An 18,378-nucleotide genomic window follows, 5' to 3' on the forward strand; every position below is an offset into this window, starting at 1 on the left:
GAATGTGAAGCTCTTCACAAACTTCTGTGAGCAAGCCCTTCCTAAACCCTGGACCATTATCAGAAACAATCTCCAAAGGTGTGCCAAATCTGCAACAAATGTGATTGTACACAAACTTGCTAACTGTCCTCTCATTCACTCTTGCCACACTTTGAGCTTCCACCCACCTAGTCATACAGTCTACAGCCACTAGAATGTAGAGTTTACCATTTTTTGTCCTAGGCAGAGGACCCATAGCATCAATGCCCCACTTTTCAAAGGGTCCATTTGCAAGAACTATTTGCCTCGGGCCATGCACCAACCTTCTATTTCCATTTATCTGACAATTGTGACAGCTTTTACACCAATGTTGAACATCCACATGCAAGCTTGGCCAAACATACCCCGCAAGCAAAATCTTCTTCACAGTTGATTCTTGGGCAAAATGACCACCACATGCCTCTTCATGCAAACCTTTTAGAATGGCTGGAATTTCCTCGATAGTTGGTACTCTTCTGCACACTTGATCCTTCCCTCTTTGATAGAGGGAGCCTTCTAGGAAGAGATAGAAACTTGCCTTCTTCATGAGTCTCCTCTTCTGAGCCTTCGTGAAGTCTTGTGGAAACTCTCCCTCCAAAATGTAGCCAATAATGGTAGCCAATGACTCCAATCCCTAGTATCTCGGTTGCTTGACAGCTGCTGCCACCATGATGACCTGCACTTCTCTCTCAACACATGTAACTCCTTGTTGTGCAAATAAATCGGCATCTTCATTTTGTTTCCTCGGAATATGATATAGTTGCACTTCTTCAAACTGATTAAACATCCTACGAATGGCATGAACTTTTGTCCTTAAGCTTTCATTCTTGCATGCCCAAATGCCTAAAATCTGTTTAACAATGAGAAGTGCATCTCCCTTTACCATGAGACGTTTTATCCCTTGGCCAGTGCACATCTTCAAACCATGAAGTAGTGTGTCGTATTCTGCTTCATTGTTGCTAGTTGAACCTAGTAGATTGACCTTCTCTTTCATGAACACCTCTCCACTTGGGTTGAGCAACACTAGCCCTCCCCCTGCTTTCCCTGTGGCTCGTCGAAAAGCTCCATCAAAGAACAAGGTAAAAGCATTGGGAATACTTTTTGGTGGTGGCAATGGTAGGGTCTTTACTTGAGGCACCTTAATTTCCTTCTCATGTACCCTATAAGTGAGAATCCCTGCCAATTGTTCACGCACACTATCTTCTACCTTGAAAGAGTATTGGAACTCTTGCAACTCCATAATCCACTTTGAGATCCTAGTACTAAGATTCATTTGAGATGACACCCAAGGGAACAAATTTTCTGCAGTGAGAATTACAAAAGGTTTTGGTAGCAGGTAGGATCTAAACTTTCTCACCGCAAACATGAGAGAAAGCATCATGAGTTTTGCTTCTGTGTAGTCTCTCTCCAAAGCATTCATGACCCTACTAGCAAAGTAGATGGGTCGCATCCTTGTATTGTGGGGATCTTGTTACAAAAATACTCTTCAAGCTCATCAGACCATGCAAATTCTACTTGTTGTGTCAACTTTTGCAAAGGATGAAGCAACTCCAAGGCTAAGTGAATGAAGCGTGACATATACTTCACCTTCTGAATGAAAGAGATGATCTCCTTAAGACTCTTTGGTGATGGGAGCTCAATAAGAGCCTTTGCCTTTGAAGGATCCACCTCAATGCCTTTATAGGAAACCTTGTGACCGAGCAAGATCACTTCATCCTCACCTATGTGGCACTTTTCGGGGTTGAGTTGACCTCCCATGTCGTAGAGATTCTTTAAACCTTCTTCTACCCTTTGTAGATGCAATGATTTTGAGCTATAAATGCAGAAATCATCAATGAGCATCCTAATTGACTTTCCAAAGAATGCTTGAAACACCATGTTCATGAAACGTTGGAATGTTGCAGGAGCATTTTTCAGACCAAATGGCATGACTCTAAAAGCATAACAACCCCAAGGAGTGATAAAGGTTGTTTTCAATTGATCTTCCAATGCGATATCTATTTGAAAGTAGCCTGAGTAGCCATCACACACAGTGTACTTCTCATGACCAACTACCTCATTTAGTATCTCATCCTGAAATGGGAGGGGAAAGTGATCTCTTTTTGTTGCCTCATTGAGTGGACGGTAATCCACACACACCCTCCACTTTCCGTTTTTCTTAGGAGTGACAACAATGGGAGAGACCCACTCTGAATTCTCCACTGGATAAATGAAACCTGCTGCTAGAAGCTTTCTTACCTCCTTGAGTAAAGCCTGCTCCTTGATGACTCCTAGCCTTCGTAGCTTCTGAGCCTTAGGTGTGGCCTCTAGCTTCAACTCAATTTTGTGTTGAACAGCATCTGCTCCACGCACATCGGTGTAGTCTTTAGCAAAAAGCCTAGGAAATTTCCTTAGCACACATTTGAACTCCTCTCTTTCATCCTTTGTAAGTGTTGTAGATAGCATACCTTCTAGCATTCTTTCATCTTCCACTTTTTGGTTCTCTTGGGAACCTACCTCCTCCAAACCTTGACAAGAGGTCTCTTGGTTGGTTGGCTTAAACCTTACCCCCATGACTTCGATGGAAGACTCCTCTTCAGTAATGCTGCCGCTACTTTCTTCTTCTGAAGTGTTATCGGTCCAACTTTCTTCCGTCTCACTTTGAGATGATTCTTCATGGATCTCCTCTTGGCGTTGCTCCTTCATGTCAAAGACAACCTTCTTATGATTGTCGTTCCTGCAAATTAGCTTTCCCCTCTCCCAATCCTGCAAAGCTCGCATTTTCATTAGCCATGGTCTCCCTAGGATAAATGGGTAACCATTTCCTTTGGTAGACATGACATAGAAATCCACTGCCTTCTTAATGCCAAAGGCCTCCACAAAAACATTTTTACAAATGCCTACGCACCTAGCCCATCTATTGTTTTCCATCTTGACCTTAATTTCAGGTGTCTCATGGATGTGCATGCCTAGTTTTTGCATGATTCCCTCTGTCATGATGCAAATTTGTGCACCCCCATCCACTAGACCTTTCCTAACCAATCTCCCTTTTATGTAACAATCTAGCACAAGTGTAATGTCCTCATTCATTTCAGCTTGTGCAATTTTTACAACAGGCACACTCTCTTTTACCTTTCTCCTAGTGCTAACTGCCCTTGTTAAATCCCTCCTGACTTGTGGACATAATGCAAGAAATTGAGGCCATGAGATATCAGGACCCTTACCTCTCATGTCTTCCAACAGGTTGTATGGAGCCATTCCATGTCCAAGAGGAAAGTCTTGGAGGTTGATGAGCTACTATTCTCCCATGAGCTACTATTCTCCCATGGAAGTCTTGCTGGTGGCAAGGTAGCTTCCATTCTTCCATTAGCTACTGTTTCACCATGGAACTCCTACTGGTGACAAGGAATTTCTCACTGTCAACTCTGGTAGCTACCAGTATAATAGTAGTAGCTACCATTCTGCCATGAGCTGCCATTCTACCAAGGAAGTCCTGCAATTGACAAGGTGGCTACCAGGATTCCATTGGTAGCTGCCATTCTGCCATGAGCTGCCATTCTGCCAAGGAAGTCTTGCAAGTGACAAGGTGGCTACCAAGATTGCATTGGTAGCTGCCATTCTGCCATGAGCTGCCATTCTGCCAAGGAAGTCCTGCAAGTGACAAGGTAGCTACCAGGATAACATTGGTAGCTACCATTATAGCATCTGTAGCTACTATGATGGCAGGGGGCAAGGTAGCTACTAGGATAGAATTTGGTAGTACTGGTAGCTTATTAGTGCTTGCCTGGTAGCTTCTATTATCATGCTGACCTTGCATGTAACTTGAAAACTTGTTCTTAATTTCTTATTGTGAAGAACAGAATTCAAGGTGTTGGTACATGCTGAGAAGGAAGATGTTTTAGATAAAGGTTGTTGCCAGGCTTTTATTCTGTTAACCACCACTGTTAGATTGCTTACTACTAGGATAGCATTGGTGGCCCCTTAGTCATCTTGGTAGCTCTCAGTCAGCCAGCTACCAGGATGGCATTGGTAGCTACCAGGATAGTGCTGGTAGCTATCAATGCTTGCCTGGTAGCTTCCACTATCCTGCCTGGTAGCTTCCATTGTCATGTTGTAGCTACATGTAACTTGAAACAGTAAGTTCTTAATTCCTTAATACTTTTCATGACTACACAGGCTAAGCCAGAGACTGCAGAGACTGAGCCAGAGACTATAGTTGAGAAGGAAGGTGTGTTGGAGAAGTATAGTCCTGAGAATGGAGATCAAGCAGAAAATGCTCCTTCATCAATGAAGGACAATGAACTGTCATCCAGAGACACCAGTCCGTCCATCTTGCAAACCATACAAATGATGCAAAGGGAAAGAAAGAGAAAGATGACAAGTGTTATTTCTGGTTTTGTTTTTTCCTAAAGGTAGATAATATTGTTTAAGGTTCATTCTTGTTGATTGTTTATTCTCTCTTGCAGATGGAGCTACCAAAAAGCCTACGAAGGGCAAACAAAGACATCAAAGGACCAATTAACCATAGAGACTGGAGAAAATAGTAACATGGAATCTGGAAGAAAAGGTGCTACAACAACAAGAGTCAGAAAAAGACTCCAAACATAGTCTCGATATTTTTGCTTTGTAGCCTATCCCCATTTTTGGCTCTTTTCCTAAATCCTGTCGCCGTTTTTGGCTTTGTAACAATTCTCCATTTCCTATGAATTAAGAAAGCCAAAATCAATTTTTTTTTGTCCTGTCCATCATTGTTGTTTATCTCATTATTGTTTTTATGTTCAGATGCTGCCACTAGCAACATTGACAATCTTGATCACATAATAAGTATGATAGCACAGTCTACTATGAAAGACCCTCCTGATGTAGATGGTTCATTTAGAGTTGAGGGCCAAGTCCCATGTGATAGTAGCATTGATGACCAAGAGGATAAAAACATGGAGTTTTTTGTCCTCAGCACCGGTGAGGACACGGGGATTATCAAGAAAAAGTCTGAACCAGGAAGGGAAAATGGTGATGCATCTGTGGATGCAGGTGGTGATGCAAGTTGTGAAGTTGGTGCACATGATGACACGAAGATTACAATTGATAAGTTTGAACCACCTCGGGAAGATGGTGACGCATCTATGGATGCAGGTGGTGCAGTTGGTGCAGGCAGTGCAGGTAAAGACACAGACATTATCATTGAAAAGTATGAATCTCCTTGGGAAGAGGGTGATGCATGTGTGGATGCAGGTGGTGAAGCAAGTTGTGCAGGTGGGGCAGTTGGTGCAGGTGAGGACATGGATATTACCAATGAAAAGTCTGAACCACCTCAGGAAGATGGTGATGCATCTATGGATGCAGGTGGTGATGCAGGTTGTGTAGCTGGTGCAGTTGGCGCAGGTGGTACAGAATACGTAAGGAACAATGATGGCATGGTGTCTCGACAAAGAGAGGATGGAGGAGGTGCAGGTGGTGTTGCAGATTATGTTAGGAATGATGATGGGACGGTGTCTCGTCCATGGGAGGATCCTGGGAACATATTGTTTGAGAGTAAGCCAACTCTAATCCTTGATATTAATGGTGTCCAGCTGACTTCATTAGACAAGAGGTACCATTCACTGAAGCCTGCCTACTGGAATGATCTAGAAATTGTAGACATAGCAGGGGTGTTTGTTGGGTATAAAAGGGATGCACCTGCATTCTTGGAATTATGCCTTGTGCACTTTGATGTATTTGTGTGGACCTGCTGCATGAAGACTAAACCATAAAACCTGTTGAGTGCCTGCTTTCCTGATTAGTTTCCCCAATTCAAGGAAATTCTTGCACAGCAGGATTGTGTAAGAGATGCTAGACTTAAGATAACTGGTGGAAAGCCTGTATTTTACAAGAAGCTAAGTGACTTCTAGGAGAAAAGAGGTCAGTACACTACTATGTCCACAATTCTAGTGGATGACACACAGTACAAGCAGTTGTGGAATCCTCCAGGCACTTTCTGCATTGTGAAGAATATGGAAAATCAGAATCCCACTGAGATTCAAGGATATCTTACAACAACTGTAAGATCTTGGCTCACGGCTTGGCTTTGTGCGGAAGATTGCCTCAAGTATGCCGAGGACTGTGCACTACCGAGACCGATCGATAACCTGAGCATTAGGATCTTAAAGTAGTGGCGTATAGAGTATTATAGGTAGATATATTATCCTGACAAGTAATCATGATAAGCGATGTAAACAGTCAACCATTTACTGACTTATGGAGTATTTTTCTCACTTGTAATGATGACACAATGTAGTAAATCAGCTTCCAATGCTCAATGTAGTAAAGCAACTTTTGTTAACTTGTACACTTGTTTACGTTTTTGCATTGTTCATCACTGCACCTCCACAGTTGCACAATTACAAGTACTTAATACAACTTCCGATACCAGGAAATGTTAAGGGCAGCTACCAGTCTGCATAGTAGCTACCCTTGCAGCTACTTAGCTACACTTGTTTAATTTTTCTATGTCTGTTGTGGAGATGATTTATTTCTTATGGCTTAATGTACACACGGGAGTACTGGTGGGCACTTGGGTTGATCTAGTGGTCATGATCATTCATGCATCGGATGTATTCAACATTTACCAGAGTCACCTGTCCATTGTCTCTTAGGACTTGCACATGCAGCCTCAAATGTTCGAAAAGTGATGCCACATTTGCACGCCCCTGCGCTTATTCTAAATGGCTCCTTATCGCCCCAAACATGATGACCCCCCTGTCACGAAGTTCAGCTATAACGGTGCCAATGGCGAAGGCGAGAGAGAAGCAGGAGCCTGCAAAAACTGCTAACACCTGCTGCTGCGGGCCTGCAAAAGCTGACCTTATCCTCTGTCAACACAACCGTTGAGCAACCTCCTGCTGTGCATGTGCGAGATCCATCATCGGTTGGCTGTCTGGTTAGGGGCATCGAACCCTTGAATGGCCGGCTGCATGTGCGAGTCTCATCTGGAGTTGCCCTTATCTCCTTTTTTAGGGAAAGGCTTTCGATAGAGTGTTCATGCTATCTGCCTCAGGATATCACATAGGCATTTTAGACATGATTCAAGCGATTGCAAAACAAGGTGATGCTCAGCACAGAGATTACGGAGATTCCCCCAAAGAAAAAAAAAAAAGAAAAGATGTTGAAGGGCCATCAAAAGCAGCTTAGATTAGAACTAGGAATGTTATACATCAAAAGGAGTGCTATTGTAAATAGCCTCATATATTTCTGAGGAAAGTAAGAATTTTCTTGTACATCCCACTTTCTGCATTGGGAACTTAATAGCTCGTACAAGGTGGGATTGCAAGGTGGCTTCAGGCTCAGAATTTAATAGCTTGAACTCATAAGGATTTTCTTTTGCTTGTTCGTACCAAACTCCTTTGACAACAAATGATCCTGCATTGCAAACATTCTCCCATTCATCTCTTAGCAAAGCTTTAGTTTGAGGCTTTTCTATTGTACATTTCAAGACATATAAATCCATAAGCTCCTTATTGTCATGAGGAGCTATAACAGCAAAATTGTCACCAACATGAAGTGTATCACTCAACGCATCATGGTGTCCTTCATATGCAAACTCTTCAATCTCATCATCATCTTCGACATCATCTGTAGGTTCAAGGGTAACATAATTCCATCAGAAACGTGTGATTTGTTCAAGCACCTCCTCCAGCTGCCTTGCAAACAAGCACTACAAAAGCATGAGAATTGCCGATACCTAAGAAGTTTTCCATTTGTTAAGGAGTAGCCGCTGACACAATGTAACCACGTGCATTAGGCACAGATTTACAATCCCGACGTTGGCTTCTATCCACATCACCTACTTTGACCTCCCAGAACAGTCGAGTAACTGGTCATACCTGCAAAGAATACGTGGCTGTAGCACCATTGGAAATGGTTTCTCTCAAAAATGGCACCACATCTGCTGCACATTGTAATTTCACACAGTCTGGCTTTAGCTGCTCCTTAGTGAGATGCCTCTTAATAACAGCACCTGCACCATCATGTTCGCCCCTTTCCATGACGTGAACCTGAAAAGTGATGTGTCATTTTCAAACTTGTCAGAGTTTCATATCGAGCAACAAAATAAAAAGGCCTCTTTGCTTTGAACTGCGAGGTTGCTCCATCTGACCAGACCCAATGTTCTTTGAGCGATATGCCTAGCTCTTTCAACCAACCATAATGGAGCATAAAGCAATGCTGGACAAAAAGAGTATCATGGCTTTTATCATCAGATATATAGAAATGATAGTATTTTTGGACACTACATGAAATCCTCACATATGTAATGTGAACGAAGATTGTCACCTGGCTAGAAAACCAATGCATCGATTGGATCTTGTTCTGTTCTTTGAAAGTGTAATTTTCAGTGAAATCCACCACTGACACTACCACATCTTCAGGGAAGATACGTAGACAATCTTTAAACTGCTCAGCCTGCCATCTGTAAACAAAATTGTGCTTTATAAACTTACTCAGATGATCCTTGAACAATATGAAAATCTGCCCGCACTGCATCTCCTTGTGAGAAAGAACTTTCTTTTCTTCTTTTTCCCTGAATCTGTTTTGCCAACTTCAAGGTCTTCAAAAATCTTAATTGTTACCATGCGTGCACCATTTAACTCTTCAATCGAGAAAATTGGTAGCTTCTTTGAAGGCCCACACGAAGAGCATTCGCCAATTAAACACTTCACTGCAAAAAAATTTGACTCGCTAGCCTTCGAGCATAAAACTGACTACCAAAGCTTTGTAAAGCTAGGGCACTGATTTGTCTGAGCACTACATTTCAAATCTGCACCACAAATATCACATTGACAACTACACTCTTTCCCATGCACACCATAAGAAATCTGCCTTATATGGTTTACAGCATCCCTCAAGAATGACATTTGAATATGAGTGATGCAAAAGCAGTTGTAGCGATCTCAAAGCTTGCGTACAAAATAAGGTTTTAGTTTTTCAAATGTCCTTTGGTGAATTTGTACCTCTGGGTGACTTTGTTTGAAGGCAAGAAAGAATTCTACCTGCATTAAATAATGATATTCAATACACTTATTGGCAAAATCATAACTTATTGTTGATATGCAAAATTGAGATCAATCTAGTGGGAGCTAGTATAAGAATGGTAACTAATACTTTTGCGATCAGTGGAAGGAGAAAAGTTACAAGAGCCTGAGTCTAATAGTAGAAAGCACTCTAAGACCTGCTTGTTATTAGACTACCTAAGGGTAGCTGCCAGGTTAGCTGTGGTAGCTACCAGGTTGACAAAGATAGCTACCAATCCACCAAGATTGCCATGGAAAACTGGTAGCTTCCACCAAGGTTGCCATGGCAGACTGGTAGCTTCCACCAAGATTGCATGGCAGAGTGGAAGCTATTACTCTCAGAATGGTAACTAATATTTTGTGATGAGTGGAAGGAGAAAATTTACAAGAGCCTGAGTCTAATAGTAGGAAGCACTCTAAGACTTGTGGCTACCTTTACCATGAGTAGCACTGTAAGGCTGGTTGTTATCAGACTACCTAAGAGTAGCTACCAGGTTGACATTGATAGCTACCATGTTGACAGTGCTAGCTACCAATCCACTAGGATTTCCATGGAAAACTGGTAGCTTCCACCAAGATTTTCATGGCAGATTGGTAGCTTCCGCCAGGATTGCATGGCAAACTGGTAGCTTCCACCAGGATTGCATGGCAGACTGGATACTGATAGCTACCAAGTTGACAATAATAGCTACCAGTACACCAATACTACCATGGAAATCTGGTAGAAAGCACTATCAGACTGGTGGCTACCTTATCATGACTATGAGACTGTAAACTAGAAGGTTGAATGTGGTAGCCATCAAATTTACCAAGAACACCATGGCAGATTGGTAGCAACCCCTATCATACTAGTAGCTACCTTTACCCAGGACAACATGGACGCTACCAAAGTCTGACAGTGGTAATTATAAGGATCACAGTGGTAGCTACCAGTCATGTATAGTAAGCTACCTATTTGGCAGTGGTAGTTACTAGGTCTAAAGAAATGTGCAACAATAAGCAAATTGTACAACAATCAACTGAAGTACAACCAAACCAGTGCCATAATTGTCAATGAAAATAAGCTTGTAGTTCCTAAATAGTCAAAACAAACGTGGGGTTGCTCAAGAAGATGCACTGGGTGTTTATCGAATACTTTGCGTGCAATACGCTTTTGACACACATCCTTTTTGTTGGGCGATACGCGAGTATTGTGAGTCTAGAAGCTCACCACTGTGGCCTTCACTTCCTCTATAATTACACTATTTGTGTATGGTTGTCGCCCACACAAATGCAATGGTAGTTCTGTATGATTATGTTTCAATCGAGATCTAGCTGCATAGAAGTTCCTTCGATGGATACCAAGAAGCCTCGATGCAGCTGCTATATTTGGTTTTATGCTTGTGGAATTCATAACCATCATGATACTTGCCCGTTTAATAAACAACTCTACCGAGCTTTTTGGTCTCTTGATTACCTTGAGAGTGTTGTGCATTCCATTAATTAATACCCTCTGCTCATCATTGGAAACCTCACCTCCTGTAGATTGAATTTTCAGGTCTCTCAATGCTTGATGCTTGAGAATTCTCTTGATGATTTCCTCCTTTGCCTTGTTGTCAAGACCCTCTGTGCACTTCTTGAAAAACTTGATCACATGTGCAGTAATTTTGCGGTGTTGAAATTCATTAATATCGACCTATTTAATTCTGGATTCCCTTTCTTTGATTCTCTCGCGATATGCGCGCTTTTGGTTTGCTTCATAATACTTGATTACACTCTCTTTGCATGAGCTGCACTTGACTGAGTCACAACAAAGGCATGTGCTACTTGTTAAACTCACAACATCCTCAACTGGAATGATTTCCACCATCTTGTGAGTCTTTGAGAGGTGGAAAGAGGATGCCAAAGTGGGTACCCTGTCCAAAGCTAAGCCCTAAACACCAGCTAGGGATTCGCATGCAATGTGTGTGTCTGTGTGTGTGTGTGTGTGTGCGTGTGCGTGCGTGCGTGCGTGTGTGCGTGTGTGTGTGTGTGTGTGTGTGTGTGTGTGTGTGTGTGTGTGTGTGTGTGTGAGAGAGAGAGAGAGAGAGAGAGAGAGAGAGAGAGAGTAACGAAAAGGCGTAACAACCTTCGATCGTGGTCTCTGTCATGTTTTTGAAAATATCATTATTAAATTCACTCAAAAGTTTCCCTCCACCTTTAGATTTGGGAGGTAGCTACCAACGTGCTAGTGTGTTCGGGACACAGGTAGTAAGTCCACCTATTCATGCATCCAAAAATATGGCTGTTAGAACAAAAATTATGTCAAAATTTAATTAAGGAATTACTTGTAAATGTTACACAATGTGGTAGTAATTAGCAAAAAAAAGATGCGGGTGAATGTTGGTAGGAAAGCGGGGGTTGGTCTAGAAACAATCGTCGAATGGGTGAATCGATAAGTTGGGTGCTTTCCACAAGCGTGGATTTATTAGACAAACGTTAGCTAACGTAAATTAAGTCCCAACCTTAGGGAATTTTTTGACGACTGTGCCTCGCACTTGATGAGGAAAAAATCGTCAGTCTATGAACCAAGGGTTCTACCATTGCGATTTTTGAATGGATAAGAAACCCCTCTTAGGGTGACCACGCTAAAAGATACGTAGAGTTAGGGCAGCTCACTTGATCATTCCTCCGCTTTGCATTGTAGAGTCGGAGCAGATGTGTTGAGCTCTTGTAGTCACCGATCTTAGATGGTCGGGGATGTTACAATCTAGCTCATCTTTGGTTAGAATTGGCATGGGTTTTTAGGAAGTACAATCTTCCCATTTGGGGATCAACATAGAGTGGTGGAGGCGGGGATACATTTAAAGGCACTCAACTCCTTAATAGCTCCCAAAGAGTCCCTTTTGCCCGTAATGTGGTTCTATAGAATGTGAGAAACATTCTTGAACATGTGCATGGGATCTAAGAATGTCATATTTTTAAGTCCTTCCAATATGGAAGATTTAAAAATATGGAGTACCTTGAGTCTTGATATACCTTTTGGTGGAGAAGATGGGGTGGATCAGTATTGTAGTGCTCTTCCCGAATGGTTTCCCAATCTACCTTTGTAAGGTTTAGAGGTGTATTCCCATTAATTGAAGCCTTGTATTTGTTGTGAATTCTCGGCAAGAAATGATGGTTGTTTGGATAGATTACCTTGTGTAAGGCATCAGGCCACTCTGTCTCACTAGCGATGGCCCACAAGTAGGAAAAGCATTGTGATCTGATGTGGACAACCCTGCATTCATATCATATCATTAGAGAAACACTTCAAAACACAAAAGGTAAAGAGAGAGAAGAATGAAAATAGAATACCAAAAATATCTCTAAGGTCAGGATAGTCATGCATGGTCCACATAAGGATACCCCACACAATGGTATCTCTCCTCTCGTTTGGAAGTGAAACATCAACAACGGGGATGCCCTTTTATAACTTCTCCAACTCCTTGATGAGGGGCTCGATGTAGACATCAATATTTGCCACTTTGTATTTCCGTGGCACAAGAAAATAAAGAAGTATATTTTCCTTCTTGGCAGTCTCCCATGGTGGAAGACTGTAGTTAATGATCCCACATGCCAAGTGCTCCATGATGTAGACTTGGTGCCAAAGGGATGGAAACCGTCACCTGCCAACCCAAGCCTCAAATGTTGAGGCTCTGGCCAAAACTCGAGCCAAGGAGTCTTCATGTGCCTCCATGCAGGTGAATCAGCAGGGACACACATCATCCATCATTTGAGTGATGGTTGGTGTGCCATGTGAGAAGCTCCACTGTACACCTGCGTTGAATCCGAAGGATAAGTGAAAAATGCCTCATACCTTGCGCGGTAGGTGAGACCTGCTCACACCGGTCTTGTAGTGTGCTTCTCTACACACGCGATAGGAGGTAGCATGTGCATGTTCATTTTGGTATAGTATGCAATCATTGATGTGTGCATGATGCACTCATACTCCATGCTAAGTGCGGTGACATACGACCTTGCTTGTTGATGGTCCAAAGGCATGTGGTGATCTTTAGGAAGAATTTTAACCATCAAACTACAAATGAAACAAAAAATTAATACAAATGCAAGGTGGGACCAACAAGAGAGTGAAATTTACAAAAACTCCATAAATAGAACTAACCAGAGGAGTGCATCTACACCTACATTGCTCCAACCAAAATTTTCTTGCAAGTCAAGAACCTCCAACAATGCTCAGAGCACCAAGTACCATGCAATATCATAAAGAGGGATTTGAGAACTCGATAGAAAGCTGTCCATTGTTGCTTGTGGCCACTTAGATCATGGTATACAATCCTCCTCACAAATGTTCGCTTCATGTGCCAACAACTTATCCACCATGTCAAACATGTGCTAGTCCTCAACCTCGAAGTGTCCCTAAAACACATGTGGAGGAGCTATCAAATTAGAGCTAGTGCCACAATCACCACACGCCATGCCTTCGCTTAGTAGCTCTTTCCATTGTCTTTCAAATTTTCAAGCCAGAGCACCACCACCAAACACGGACCAATGTGGATCATATCTCTTGCCCAATGATGCACTCAAACAGATCTAGAGGACGGGAAGATGTGGCCAGTTTAGAAATAATGAAGCGTGAGACTAGATGCTTGCAAAAATTTGATGTCTTGATAAATTTCTATGTGAAGAAACACAAGCATGAGTCTATTTGATAGGTCCTCTTAGAAAGTCCTATGCTAATCTCTATTCTATTCTTCTGTCTTCCTCTACGTGTATTCCAAAGGACTCCATATGTGATGATGATCTCATTCACCTTTTTTGGAGAACTTGTGCTTCTTTGGTTTTCCATCTTGTCCAAAGAATCTAGTACATCTATGTGATTATAGTGGAATTGATTTATGAAAGGGAAGTTTTCAGAGGGTTCTTTAGAGGAGAACCAAATATTGTGCAAGGTTGAATTCATTGCATCATTCACGCATTAGAACATCAAATCATGACCAGAACTTGAAGAGAATAACACAATTAATATTGACAACTTATTGAGGACCTAATCTTCTTAGAGATGTTCTTCCCTCCAAAAGGTCTTTGTATTATTATTCTCTCAATGAGAGCCTTATTTACAATACAAGCTTGAGCTCTTGCGGAGATTTCATCAAACCAAGAAGATGATGACCTTCATGATTCCATGGTGTAACCCTCCTTCCCTAGCCCTTAACACTCCATCAAGGAGAAAGAACTGTAGGGATGGAGGTAGATGAGGGTGATACGGAATGGTAATTTCTTATATGCTTACTTCATAAGCAAGCTCTTATCATAGCTAGAATAATATAGAAGAAGATGGTGAATAACATAAGCTTAATTGCTTGGATTTGCATCCATAGCCAAGTTCTTGAGCTATGGAGACTATATCGAGCTCCCTCCTTCCCTAGCCCTTAGCACCCCATCAGGGAGAAAGAACTATAGGGATGGAGGTAGATGAGGGTGATGAGGAGTAGTAATTTCTTGTATGCTTACTCCATAAGCAAGATCTTATCATAGCTAGAATAATATAGAAGAAGAAGATGAATAAAATAAGCTTAATTGCTTGGATTTGCATCCATAGCCAAGTTCTTGAGCATGGAGACTATATATTTAGCTCCCATGAGAGAGAGAGAGAGAGAGAGAGAGAGAGAGAGAGAGAGTACTAGCTTGGCCACTCTTAGGCACTTGTGAGAATGTGAGGAAATGAGAGAGAGCCTAAAATCCCCCAATCCCCCCCCTTCACACACACACACACACACACACACACACATACACACACTTTTCCGCTTTCCAACCATGCCAAAATTCTCTAGGTAGAATACTATTGCATGGTCCAATTACAAGTAAACACTTAAAATGCCACTAAGTGCATATGCTCACATATGTCCCTTCCTCACCTTGCATTCTTGAATAGTTTGTCCCCTCTTTGATTTGACTTATCTTTGGAAAGTGCACACACGTCGACTACACACACCCCTATCCAGCTTTCCATAAAGCAAGCGTGAGATACTTTGGACATGTGGCCTAGCCAAACTTAGAAGAGAAGGACTAGTGTCAACTTTTGAAATATGGTAGGACTGATCTAACCTTATTCTTTTTATTTTTCCCTTGCATTAATTAAAAACCATAGACTTACCTTTAATTTAACTAGTTCGTGTGTAAGACCTTTGCACTATCCTTTGTAGGCTCTAGGATGCTATTTATGACCTACTATATTAGAAATGACTATGGTAAAATTAATCTTACCCTTGGGCTTTGGAGATTCACCTCGTGTGCAAAATCCTTAGCACAGTCCTTGGGAGTTTCTAAGAAGTTTCTCTTGAAACATGCTAGATTTAGACTTTCTCTGGAAAGTTTAATTTTTGTTCTAACGCTTCCCGGACTTCATACTTGGAGTCTAATGAGTAAATTTGATTATTTGAAATATGCAGAACTAGTTTCTAGTTTCAGACTCCTATAATTTCTCTAATTAGCCCCTTTGTTCTGTACCTTTGATCAAGGTTGTTTGGGCTAGACTTAATATTCCTTGACTTGTACCTTCGATCAAAATAATTAATAGAAATATTTTTTCCCTTTTATAAACTTTTCTCCTTTGGTCCCAAGCTTTTGAGCGAGTTAGGTTTATAAGATCTTTAATCAATTTCTCTTGCTCTATTTTTTTTCCCAAGACTTAAGTGGCTAGATTAAGATGGAAAATAATTTTAGAAGTCTAGAAAGTAATTTTCATGACATTGCCTCTCCCTTGAACTCATAATCGTACTCAACTATGGAGTAGGGAAAATAGAGTAATAGCTAGGCCTTTTACTTTGGGTAGAGGATAACCTTTTACCTGTCAACATCCTACCATAGTGGTGACTAATTCCACTTGGTGCTTGGAAGACTTATCTGTCACAAGAATGTATTTACTTAGCCCTTAAATCTTCCAGAGTAGATTGTCAAATTCTACTCAACACTTGAGAGACTATGCTGCTACAAGCATGTAATCTACTTAGCCAATAATCATCTTTCACAATAGATAGGCAAAGTCTACTTAGTGATTGAGAGAAACATGCCCGAGAAACATGCCTGCCACAAGCATGTTTCATTGTATGCATACACTTAAAAACTTATGAACATTAAAAAGAAATTTTAGAGTCAAATTATCTATAAAATATTTTTGTTCATAACGGGTGCTTATATTTGACTTGAGTCATTGTAAGCATTTACAAGGTTCACATCATCCTTTTGTTGGGTTCCTTGCATCCACTTTGCACCTTCATATTAATGTTAATAAGAATTTGTTGGATAGTCTTAACACTTCTTAAAATCTTGCCTACATTTCAAAGGATGCTCTTAGACTGTAGGATCTCTTCTTGACCTTCAAACTCAGATGGATCTTTCATCACTAGGTCTTTGGGTGGCTTGGTCTTATAAGTCTTCAAAAGGCTCTATATGAAAATTATATGAATGGGCCAAGTGCTAGGTAACCTTGACTTGTAAGCCAGTTGAGTAATTGGCTTGAGGATTTGAAATAGGCATAATATTTTTGATGATCTGTTGGACGTCCTTGTGTCTGCTTGCCTATTGTATGGCTTATGCATGCTTTTGGAAATTTAAGAAATACCCAATCACTCGATTTGAAGGTCAAGGCCTATTTATGATAATTAAAAACACATTTTTTCTTCTATTGTATGATGGGCACAACTTCCTTAAGCTTATGAAAAGATTCTTTAGGGTCTCTGCTATACTCATCAATAGCAAAGATCTTCCCATGTGTCTTGACTATCAATGGGAGCTTAGGTCATCCTTCAAAAAATTTGAAGTGTTCCTTTCGTGTAGTATATGGATAGTGTTATTGTATGCATAATCCACCAAGGATAAATAGTTTTCCCTTTGATCTCTTTGATCTACCTCTATAACATAGGCTTTGAGTAGATCGATAATAGTTGAATATTCTATTTCACTTTGGCCATCCGTTTGTGGGTGATAGAGCCACGAGAAATTCAATTTAGTACCTAGATTCTTAAAGAGACCTTTTCAAAAGTTACTCATCATTTTCATGTATCTTTGTCGGGGATACTATGGATGTTGGTAAGCCATGATACTTAGAAATTTGTGATATGAAGAAATTTTCCATATGGCGTGCTTTGATGGACTTTTTGATCGGTTTAAAATATGTTTGTTTACTAAACCGATCTTCTATTATCCATATTCTTGTATTCCCATGAATAGATCTTGGAAATCCATGGATTCTAGGCACAATCCTTAATTGGTGATAACCGCTTTTGATATCTACTCTACTAAATTAGGTAGACCCTTGTAGCTTACTGAATAAATTTTCCATCTTGGGAACAAGAAATGTATTCTTTATGGTTATCTAATTAAGTGTCCAATAGTCTGCACACATTCTATAAGTCCCATCTTTCTTTTGTGATAATAGAATTGTTGAACAAAATGGAGATGTAATGGGCCTTACCTTCCCTCACAAGTTCGTTCACTTGCCTCATAATCCCCTCTTTATTGAGCCGATGAGACTCAATAAGGAGGCTTATTAGGAGGTGAACTACCTATTGGTATGACATCTTGTCCTCTTTTGGGAGGTAACTCCCTAGGAATGTCATCCAAAAACACATCTTGAAACTCATATAGGAAGTTAGACAATTCTGACTCCACCTTAGTTTCACTTCTTACCTCTTTGGGAACGCATGCATTGTATTTTAAATCTTTTGCAAAAACCATGTAGCAAGAAAGATAACTTTTCATTACTTTGTCTGAAGCTTGAGTCTGTTCAAGTTTCGTAGCGCTACCCGTTCTATTTACATCAAGCGTAACATCTTTGTCCCTATAGGAAAGGAGGAATTTTCTTTCAAGAAACTTCATAGTGGTAGTCATGCAATCAAACCACGGTGCTCCTAGGATAACATCTTCATGCTTGAGTGGTAAGATCAAGAGATCTTCTTTGTCTATGTAATTTTGCACATGGAGCCTTAGCTTTCCAATCAACATAGTGATAAGACCTCTAGCTATCTCTCATCTCATAGTCATGGACCCCTACCTTAGTAGCTAGCTCAATAGAGAAAAAAGTGTGAGGAGAGCCACAATCAAAAAGTATTAAAGCATCATGCTCTCTTAATTTTCCCCAGGAATAAGAGAGTGGTGATCCTTTGCAATGGACTTCCTCTTTTAGAGATTCCACCATGGTAGCTCTAAAAGGGTCATTACGTGACTTCTCTTGGGACATACATGTGAAACATGTTCTTGCTTCCCACACTTGAAGCACTTGTTAGTCGTATGATAACATTCTACCTTTTTGGATGATAGTTTGTTTTTATCTTTGTAGCCTTTGCCCTTTGCCTTTACTTCATTATTGTTGTTGGTG

The 18,378-nt window shown here is 40.9% G+C and overlaps 1 pseudogene; it reads left to right on the forward strand.

The window, feature by feature from the left end:
* Positions 1 to 4,841: 4,841 nt before the first annotated feature.
* On the forward strand, positions 4,842 to 6,146 carry LOC147417868 (uncharacterized; annotated as a pseudogene).
* The last annotated feature ends 12,232 nt before the right edge of the window (positions 6,147 to 18,378 follow it).

The sequence above is a fragment of the Adiantum capillus-veneris genome, chromosome 30 (genome assembly GCF_014529385.1).
Source record: "Adiantum capillus-veneris isolate H3 chromosome 30, ASM1452938v2, whole genome shotgun sequence".
Classification (NCBI taxonomy): Eukaryota; Viridiplantae; Streptophyta; class Polypodiopsida; order Polypodiales; family Pteridaceae; genus Adiantum; species Adiantum capillus-veneris.